This window comes from Hypanus sabinus, chromosome 3, assembly GCF_030144855.1.
Source record: "Hypanus sabinus isolate sHypSab1 chromosome 3, sHypSab1.hap1, whole genome shotgun sequence".
Classification (NCBI taxonomy): Eukaryota; Metazoa; Chordata; class Chondrichthyes; order Myliobatiformes; family Dasyatidae; genus Hypanus; species Hypanus sabinus.
Window position 1 is genome coordinate 81,360,115 of NC_082708.1, and position 8,388 is coordinate 81,368,502.

General features: G+C 42.9%; 1 long non-coding RNA gene across 1 annotated transcript; it reads right to left on the minus strand.

The window, feature by feature from the left end:
- Positions 1 to 611: 611 nt before the first annotated feature.
- Positions 612 to 7,557, minus strand: LOC132390785 (uncharacterized). The gene is made up of 3 exons (XR_009511010.1): positions 7,418 to 7,557; positions 7,159 to 7,255; positions 612 to 905 (listed from the first exon to the last, which is right to left on the minus strand). It is a non-coding gene; the product is annotated as an uncharacterized LOC132390785 (long non-coding RNA).
- Between the last annotated feature and the right edge of the window lie 831 nt (positions 7,558 to 8,388).

Genomic DNA, 8,388 nt, shown 5'->3' on the forward strand with positions numbered 1-8,388 from the left:
ACTTGTTTCATTTTATTTTCCTTTTTTCTACTTTTACAACAGCATGAAAAATGATTAATCTTACTGCAGCCATTGCAAATTTTACCATATGTGGGACACTGATTTGGACAATGTTCCTGTGCACAGCGATCACATGACTTTTTTATTTCAAATGCCATCTTGCTCTCTGTCGGTTCTGTTGATGTATTATTATAGGTCTTGATCTATTTGTGCTTTTTTTTAACAGCATTTACATTGCAGTTTTCAACAAAAAGCTCTTCAGCTTGCAATGTCATGGTCTCAGAAGCTTTATAAAGTGCCAAAGCTTTTTCAAGATTTAAATCTTGCTCTCTCAACAGCCTTTCTGTTAGAGCATTATCTCAAATACCACAAACAATTCTATCTTTAATGAGAGAGACTGTGAGCAATCCAAACTCACATGTTCTACTGCGCTTTCTTAACTCAGTAACATACTAATCAATTGTTTCAGCAGCTCTCTGCACATATGCGAAGAATTTATATTGCTCATATGTTAAATTACGCTTAGTTATACAAAATACTTCAAATCTGTCCATTATTGACTTTAAATTGAAATTATCTCCATCTTCAAAGACAAAATTATTATATTCCTCTACTGCATCATTCCTGATTATATGGAGCAAAAGCGCCGCTTTGGTTTTTCCCGATTTTTCTTCATAATCAATTGCTGATAAGTACAGTTCAAACTGTTGCTTGAATATCCTCCAATTCTCAGCTACATTCCAGTCAGCGGAAGTTTTGATGGGGGTTGTAAACCTTCCACTTTACCGTTTATAGTTCAAACAGTTTTTCTTCTTTCTTTCGTTTATCTTCGATTCTCGATTCTCCTGCATTATTCTTCCAGAACCACTCCTGACACCATGTTATGTTACTTCTGTTTGAACATACTGTGGGTTAACAATGAAGAATCATTTTCTTGAAGAATTAGAGAACTTTTATTTAAAGTAATAAACAAACATGTCTTAACCTAGTGTAGGGTTCTCAGTGCCAGTAACAGAGGTGTTAACTGTTCAGGTTAACAAAATGGTTTCTCTGTAATGCTGTAATGGGATCCTGTGTCTCATATGTTTGAGTTATGGGTATTGATAAGGGGAAAATTAACCAATGGAGAATTGTTATGCTATCTTGTCTGTGTAAGCTGAGTGGGAGTTCCGGTCTTTTTCGGGAGGAGAGCGAGGAGGACGGACGTGTGTGGGGAGTGGGCAGCGGTTCCAGAGTGACGGATACTGGACATTGGCGGTATGGACGGTGGCCGAAGGCTCGGAAGGTCGTAGTGGAAGCGAACCGGAGGTGTGAGCTCCAACATATTGAAATATGTGCACAAACTGACAAACTGATTTTTACTTTGGTTCCTTTAGGTTATCTGTTTCTACTAACCCATCACTAAGAAATCACTATAAAGTTGCAATTATTTACTTGCTTTTGGGTATTGTCTGGTATTTGTCTTGTGAGCGTGTACGGGGGGGGGGGGACATTACACCGTATTTGCACAGAAGTATTACACTACTGGTGGGGCGACGGCGGTTTACCCTAGGCGAATGGGGTTCAACTGGGGGTATGGAGGCTACATTGTGGGGTTTCTCATTTGGGATTGAATTTGTCACATACTGGGTAATTTGCACCAGTTTAAACGAGGGGAGATGGATTCGGATAAGATTGAACTCTGGTGTGAGATCGAGGGAGTACCGTTTAATCAAGCCTGCATATTAAGTGGGTTGGACATGCGTATCTCGGACAGAATGTTAATTAGATGTTTGAGTACAGTCAGAGCTATTGGTTAGGTCGGACTCGTAGGCAGAAAGATTGGTAAAATGGGGAATTTAGGCTATGTGTTAGCACGGATTGGTGCTGACGTCTCAGTGGTGGGACTGCCACCATCTATCAGTGACCTCACTGAGGCGGGGCTATGGGACATACACATTGTCACACAGGAAAGGTTTGACGGGTCTGTTGGGACACCTGAGGAGTTGCCAGCTGTTGGGGGCAGAGATTTTCGAGAGCGGGTCCTATCGTTTTTGAAGGATGGAGGAAGGGAGTGGTCAGATTTGGAAAATCTCATTGGTCCCCCTCTCCCACAGAAGGAAGAGGTTTGGAGTTGGTGTCAGCCATTAACTCCTTGGTGAACAAGTTGGCGGGTCCTCGACAGAAGTTAAGAATTTTCTCAGGGTGCGCCCCTACCCTGGACGGGGATGAAGATTATGAGTCTTGGGTAGAGCACGTCTCTCGGCTGCTGGGTGAGTTTGCGAGGGGTGTCAGCCCTCGCCTGGGTGTTCTGAGGAAGAGAAGCGGCAGAGATTGGTTGACAGTTTGCGAGGGGTGTCAGCCCTCGCCTGGGTGTTCTGAGGAAGAGAAGCGGCAGAGATTGGTTGACAGCTTGCGAGGGGTGGCAGCCCTTGCCTGGGTGTTCTGAGGAAGAGAAGCGGCAGAGATTGGTTGACAGTTTGCGAGGGGTGTCAGCCCTCGCCTGGGTGTTCTGAGGAAGAGAAGCGGCAGAGATTGGTTGACAGTTTGCGAGGGGTGTCAGCCCTCGCCTGGGTGTTCTGAGGAAGAGAAGCGGCAGAGATTGGTTGACAGTTTGCGAGGGGTGTCAGCCCTCGCCTGGGTGTTCTGAGGAAGAGAAGCGGCAGAGATTGGTTGACAGCTTGCGAGGGGTGGCAGCCCTTGCCTGGGTGTTCTGAGGAAGAGAAGCGGCAGAGATTGGTTGACAGCTTGCGAGGGGTGTCAGCTGAGGTAATGAAAGGCGTGAAGGGCAGCAACCCCTTGGCTACCTGGAGGGAGTATCTGGAAGCATTGGAGGAGGCTTTTGATCTGACAGGGGACATGGAGGATCTTTTAGGGGGTCTTTGGGGCCTACATCAGGAGAAAGGGGAAAAGCTTCCTGAGTATCTTTTCCGGGTAGAGTGAAGGATAAATTGTTTGAGATGATGGGGTGGGGGGAGTCATTTCGGAATGGGAGGTGAATAAGATTAGGATAGACCAGGTAACCCAGGGTGCCCAGAGGAGTGATGTGATTGCTACGCATCTCCGGCAGTCCCGTAGATCGCGGGCCCCCCCATCCTTTGTTCAGTTGCTCGGAGAGGTGAGGGAGGAGGAGGATGCATTGGAGTCAGAAGAGGGCTCCGTCAGTATGGTGCAGTCCTCCATGGTAGCCCCTTGTAGTGAAGTGACTGGGTCCAGCTCCAATTGGGAGATAGTGAGGGAGATCCCACCACGTGAGGGGACTGGCAGAGATGGTCCCTCCCTGAAGGGATGGACTGCACAGAGGCCCAGGGAGGTTGAGGTGCCACGAGATGGGGTGTGTGTTATAACTGTGAGGAAGAGGGGCACTTCAGGTGGGGATGTGACCAGCCAGGAGTCCCGCGGGGGGAGACTGCACAGGCGTCCAAGGAAGAAGAGGGGTCAGGAAACCTAGAGGAGATCCAGTGAGAGAATGGCCTGGGGTCTCTGGGAAAACACGTTCCCAGCAATGTGCCATGGAACCCCTGAGAGGAGAGGACCCTATCCCAGAAGGATTGGTGGGACCCTGATCCAGCGTGTCAATCCGGATAGAGGAAATAGATGCAAAAGCCATACTCAACACAGGGTCACAGGTCATGCTATTGTACCGGTCATTCTACGATTAGCATTTGTCACATTTACCCTTGACGCCCTATGTGGTGGAGAGTCAGTTTCCCAACTTACCAAACACAGGTGAAAGGGCACGGTTCATTGAGGATATTAGACCTTTATGCAGGATATAGATAGGTTGAGTATCTAGGTGAAAACTTCTTAAATGGAAAATATGAACTTCTGCACTTCAGCAAAAGGAAGCTAAATGAAGAAAGATCACAGGAGAATGAGACACCGAGGGATCAAATTGACCATGTGCAAGAAATGAACAAGCAGGTACAAGTGATTAGGAAAACAAATGGCATGTTGTGTTTCATGAAAGAGGGCTAGAGTTTAGAAATAGGGAAATACTGATGAGCTGAATTCAGGTGGGATCACACTTGAAATACCGTGCACAGTTTTAGTACTCTTATTTGAGATATGGTACATTGGCATTGGAAAAAGATTCATGCTGATAATTTCTAGGATGAGTGGATTGTCCTGTACTGATCTTCAAAATATTAGCACTATATTCTTTAGAGATTAGAAGGACAAAGAATGAAATACATTTAAGCCTTAAGGAGCATGAGAGGATTGATGGCAAGGTATTTCCACTAAATTTTGAACAAGAGAACACACCTGCAAGATCAGTGAGTGACAATGTAAAACTGGCTGTTCTAGGAACTTATCACAGAGGATGGGAAATATTTGGAATTCTATTCCTGGAGGTTTGGGGAGGCAAGGTCATTGGGGGTATTTAAAAATGAATTAGATACATTTTTGAAAGATTTGTGGGTAGTGATGATCAAGGTTGAGGGACTGTACTGGTGATGAGAGAAATAATTAATGTAAAGCTTGGGTGAACTTTGGTCAGAACTTTTGTTCTGGGATTCATTCACTTCCACTTGTTCATGACAATTCATGCTGCCCAGATATTGGTAAAAACTGGTACCCAAACACAGCTGTTACATAGATGATGAGCACATGGATTTGACCTGAAAACACCTGCCAACTCCAGGTTGTGGAAGCAATGACTCTTTCTAACTAATGTATTGAGATCAGTAGTGTAAAGTATTATAGGCTCTTCTTCCATTTTATTGTTGAGGTTAAAGAAACTCATAATGAATAAGAACATTAAATAAATACAATCTTTATTTATGGCTGCTGGTCACACATTCTTTATGCAATAATAACCATAACACTAACCACACAAATTCTGCTTCAAAAGGAAAGAATTGAACATTGCTGTACAAACAGATAAAATGTATTTGCACTGCAGCCTAATAAATTAATGCAGATGAACTGTAAACTTGTTTCTTTAATTATGTTCACATGTGAATATGGTTACACTCCTCTAAGGCATATAAACAAGATAAACCATTTCACTTCAACATATTTGCATTCACATACTTCCTATGCATGATAAATTAATGCATTCACAATTGTCTTTGAAGACCTGTAACAACCTCTTTTCAGTGTTTGTACTGTCTTTATGTTGAATCCTTTTCATTTGGGCTATGTGAGCATTTAGTTAGCATGTGCACTCTCCCTGATATGAGCATGTGTGCCAGGGGGAAGCGGGGACGGGTTTGTCAGTATAAAGATGGCAGTCCTCATGTGCTGAACTCAAACAGCAAAAGTAAAGATGTTTAAATGAAAGAAAAACTTATCTTTGCCATTCAACATGAACAGTGGTAACAGAGGATGGTTCTCAATCATAAGATTCCACCGGCATTTGATGAGTTCAAGCCATACGAAAGCTGGAAGAATGAAATTGGAATATGGACTTGTGCTACAGAGCTCGAGGAGGAGAAGCAGGTCCCTACAGTAGCACTGTCATTTTTGTGAACAATGAGAGAGACCACAATGGAAATTTCAATTGAAGAAATTTACGAAACATGTATGGCAGGAGATAGAAATGTGTGGTTTGTCGAAGTATTTATCATTGGGTAAGATACCATCTGCACAGAACCGAACAAGTTAGACGAGCTGAAGAAAATAACAAATCTGAAGATGTAGAAGAGTACCATGTAACATTGTTTGCAAAGGAATCACTTACTACTGCAAAGACATCTGAAGGAGAGAATCTGATGATAGAATCTCTAGGATATGTTGTTATTGATACAGCATTCACTCATACCGTGTGGAGAAAAATGGACTTGAAAGCTAAGTGAACTAAAACAGAATGAAGAGTAGAAACTGGTGAACTCACATACACCAAGTAACAAAGCATTCAAATGTGGGGATGGAAGGACTGTACATTCCACCAAAAGAGTGAAAATTCCTGCAAAAATAGGACAGGCAAAATGTTGCATTGAAAAAAGGTGATGCCAGAGAACATTACATTCCTATTGAATAAAACTTCCCTAAAGAAACTGGAGGCAGTACTGGATATGGAATGTGACCAAGCAATGATATTTCAACAAACAGTGTCTCTTGAGCTCACCAGCTTTGGACATTGCTGTGTGAATATTCTAGATAAAGACAATACTGAGAATCAATGTGAGAATGAGATACTAATTGTCACACCTGTCCTCATCTGAGGATTAAAGACACAGCGGGTCAGTAAATTTAAACTCCAGGGTGTTACCATCTCAGAGGACTTGCCTTGGACCCATCATATGAATGCAATTGCAAACAATGCAATAGCCCCTCTACTTTTTAGGAATATGCAGAGATTCAGCATGACATCAAAACTGTGACAAACTTCTATGGTTGTGTAGTGGTGAGTGTATTGACTGGCTGGACCACGATCTGGTATGGGAACACCAGTGCCTTTGAATGGAAAACACTATGAAATTTAATGGATGCAGCCCAAGCACATCACGTGTAAAGGCTTCCCAACCATTGAGCACATCTACATGAAACACTGTCATAGGAAAGCAGCGTCCTTCATGAAGGAACCTCACCACCCAGATCATGCTCTTTTTTTGCTGCTGCCATCAGGAAGAAGCCTCAGGACTCATACTACCAGTTACTACCCTCAGCCATCGGGCTTTTGAACAAAAGATGATAAATATTTTCTGGTAATGGTGGCAAATTTAATAATGATGCATTTGGAGATATGTCAGAGAATTCTAACATTCAAACAAAGACAACAACGACCTACAGTCCTTGGAGTAAATGACTTCTGGAGGAGCATAATCAAGCACTTAATGAAATGCTGAAGGTGAACAAAATCAATGGCTGGACCCTTATGGCAAAGAATGCCATACACAATGTATATGGTTATAACGCGTACCAATGGGAATTCGGCCATCCCTTTGTGCTGGTTGACAGACTACCTGCTCTAGAGGGCACTACAATGAGTGAATGGGCTGGGAAGCAAGTCTCAGCACTGAAGGTTTTCACTCAGGCAGAGTGTTCACAGAGAATTCAAGGTGCACTGAGGGCACATCTCCACCCTACAGATGAGAAATATGAGATAGGGCTGAAGTATATTACAAAAGAGCAGACTGTACAGAATGGAAAGGTCTTGGAGTTGTTGTTGGTCATTCATGAGGCTTGGAGGTGCATATGTGAGAGCAGCTACAAAAAATAAAAAGCACTTACCTGATCCATTGTTGTATAGCACAGACAGTGCTGAGGAGAGTGTAGCTGAGGACCCAAAATTGCTGAAGAGAGTGCAGTTGGGGACTCAATAGACTTGCTGGAACAGAAATCATAAGTGCAACAACAACATGGAAGTTTCAGTCTTAAAACAAAACAAACTTGTAGGCCAAGACAATGGTATTTCATTAAAAAAAATGAAGTATTAGGACGAGCAGGTAAAGGGACTGGGTGAAACAGAAGTTGGTACAACTTGAATTACCTAGATCCAGCCACGGTCACTGGGACTGCAGGACCAGCTGACATGTCAGATGTTGACAGCATATTGAATCAAGTATAGATTAGGCTGGGCCATCCGAGAAATGTCAAGATGAAGATGTCCTACAGAGAGGTCATTTGAATCTGCAAAACAAGATGAAATCAGTAGTTGGAGAAATAATGGAGTGCTTGAGGAAGTTAAAGACATTGGTTAAAAGTCAATGTCTAGAAGATGGGTGTGCACACTGAAAGAAACCCTGATGGAAATCACACCAAAATCAAGCCTGGTGACTAGAGGTTTTGAGGAGATGAACATTAAAAAAACTTCAGAAAGACTCACCAACATGTGCATCAAAGTCTCCCAACTGCTTCTTGCAGTGAAATGTCAAAAGCATTGAAAACACCATTCCTTGGACATAAAATCCACATTCTTGCAGGCAATGCAGTTGTCATCTAACATTTATATTCAGCCCCTGCCTGAAGTAGTGAAGGAACACTGGAAACTCAAAAAGTGTGTGTACGATCTAGTATAAGGTCTATTGCTACAGAAATGTCAAGGAAATAATGTTGAAAACAGGTGGAAAGGTGGCACAAGTCGATCCAGCTATCTTTTAATGGCAAGATTCAGAATGTGAGTGGAGTTCTTGCCTGTCATGTAGATGACTTCATAAAGGGAGACTCACAAAACTTTGTTACAACAATTACCCCTCAGTAAAGTCAACCTTTTCAGGTTGGACGCGATGAACATGACAGATTCTGCTATATAGGGATAGACATCCTTTCTGTTGATGGAACAGTACAATTGCACCAAAAAAAGCTACATAAGGAATCTTTAGACAATCTGCATGGAATCATTACATGCCACACAACATGATGCACCCCTCAATGAAGCTGAAGCTGAGCTCTCAGGTCAAAGACAGCTCAGATTCTATGGGTGGCAAGGCAGAGAAGACCTGACATCATGTTTGATGTCTT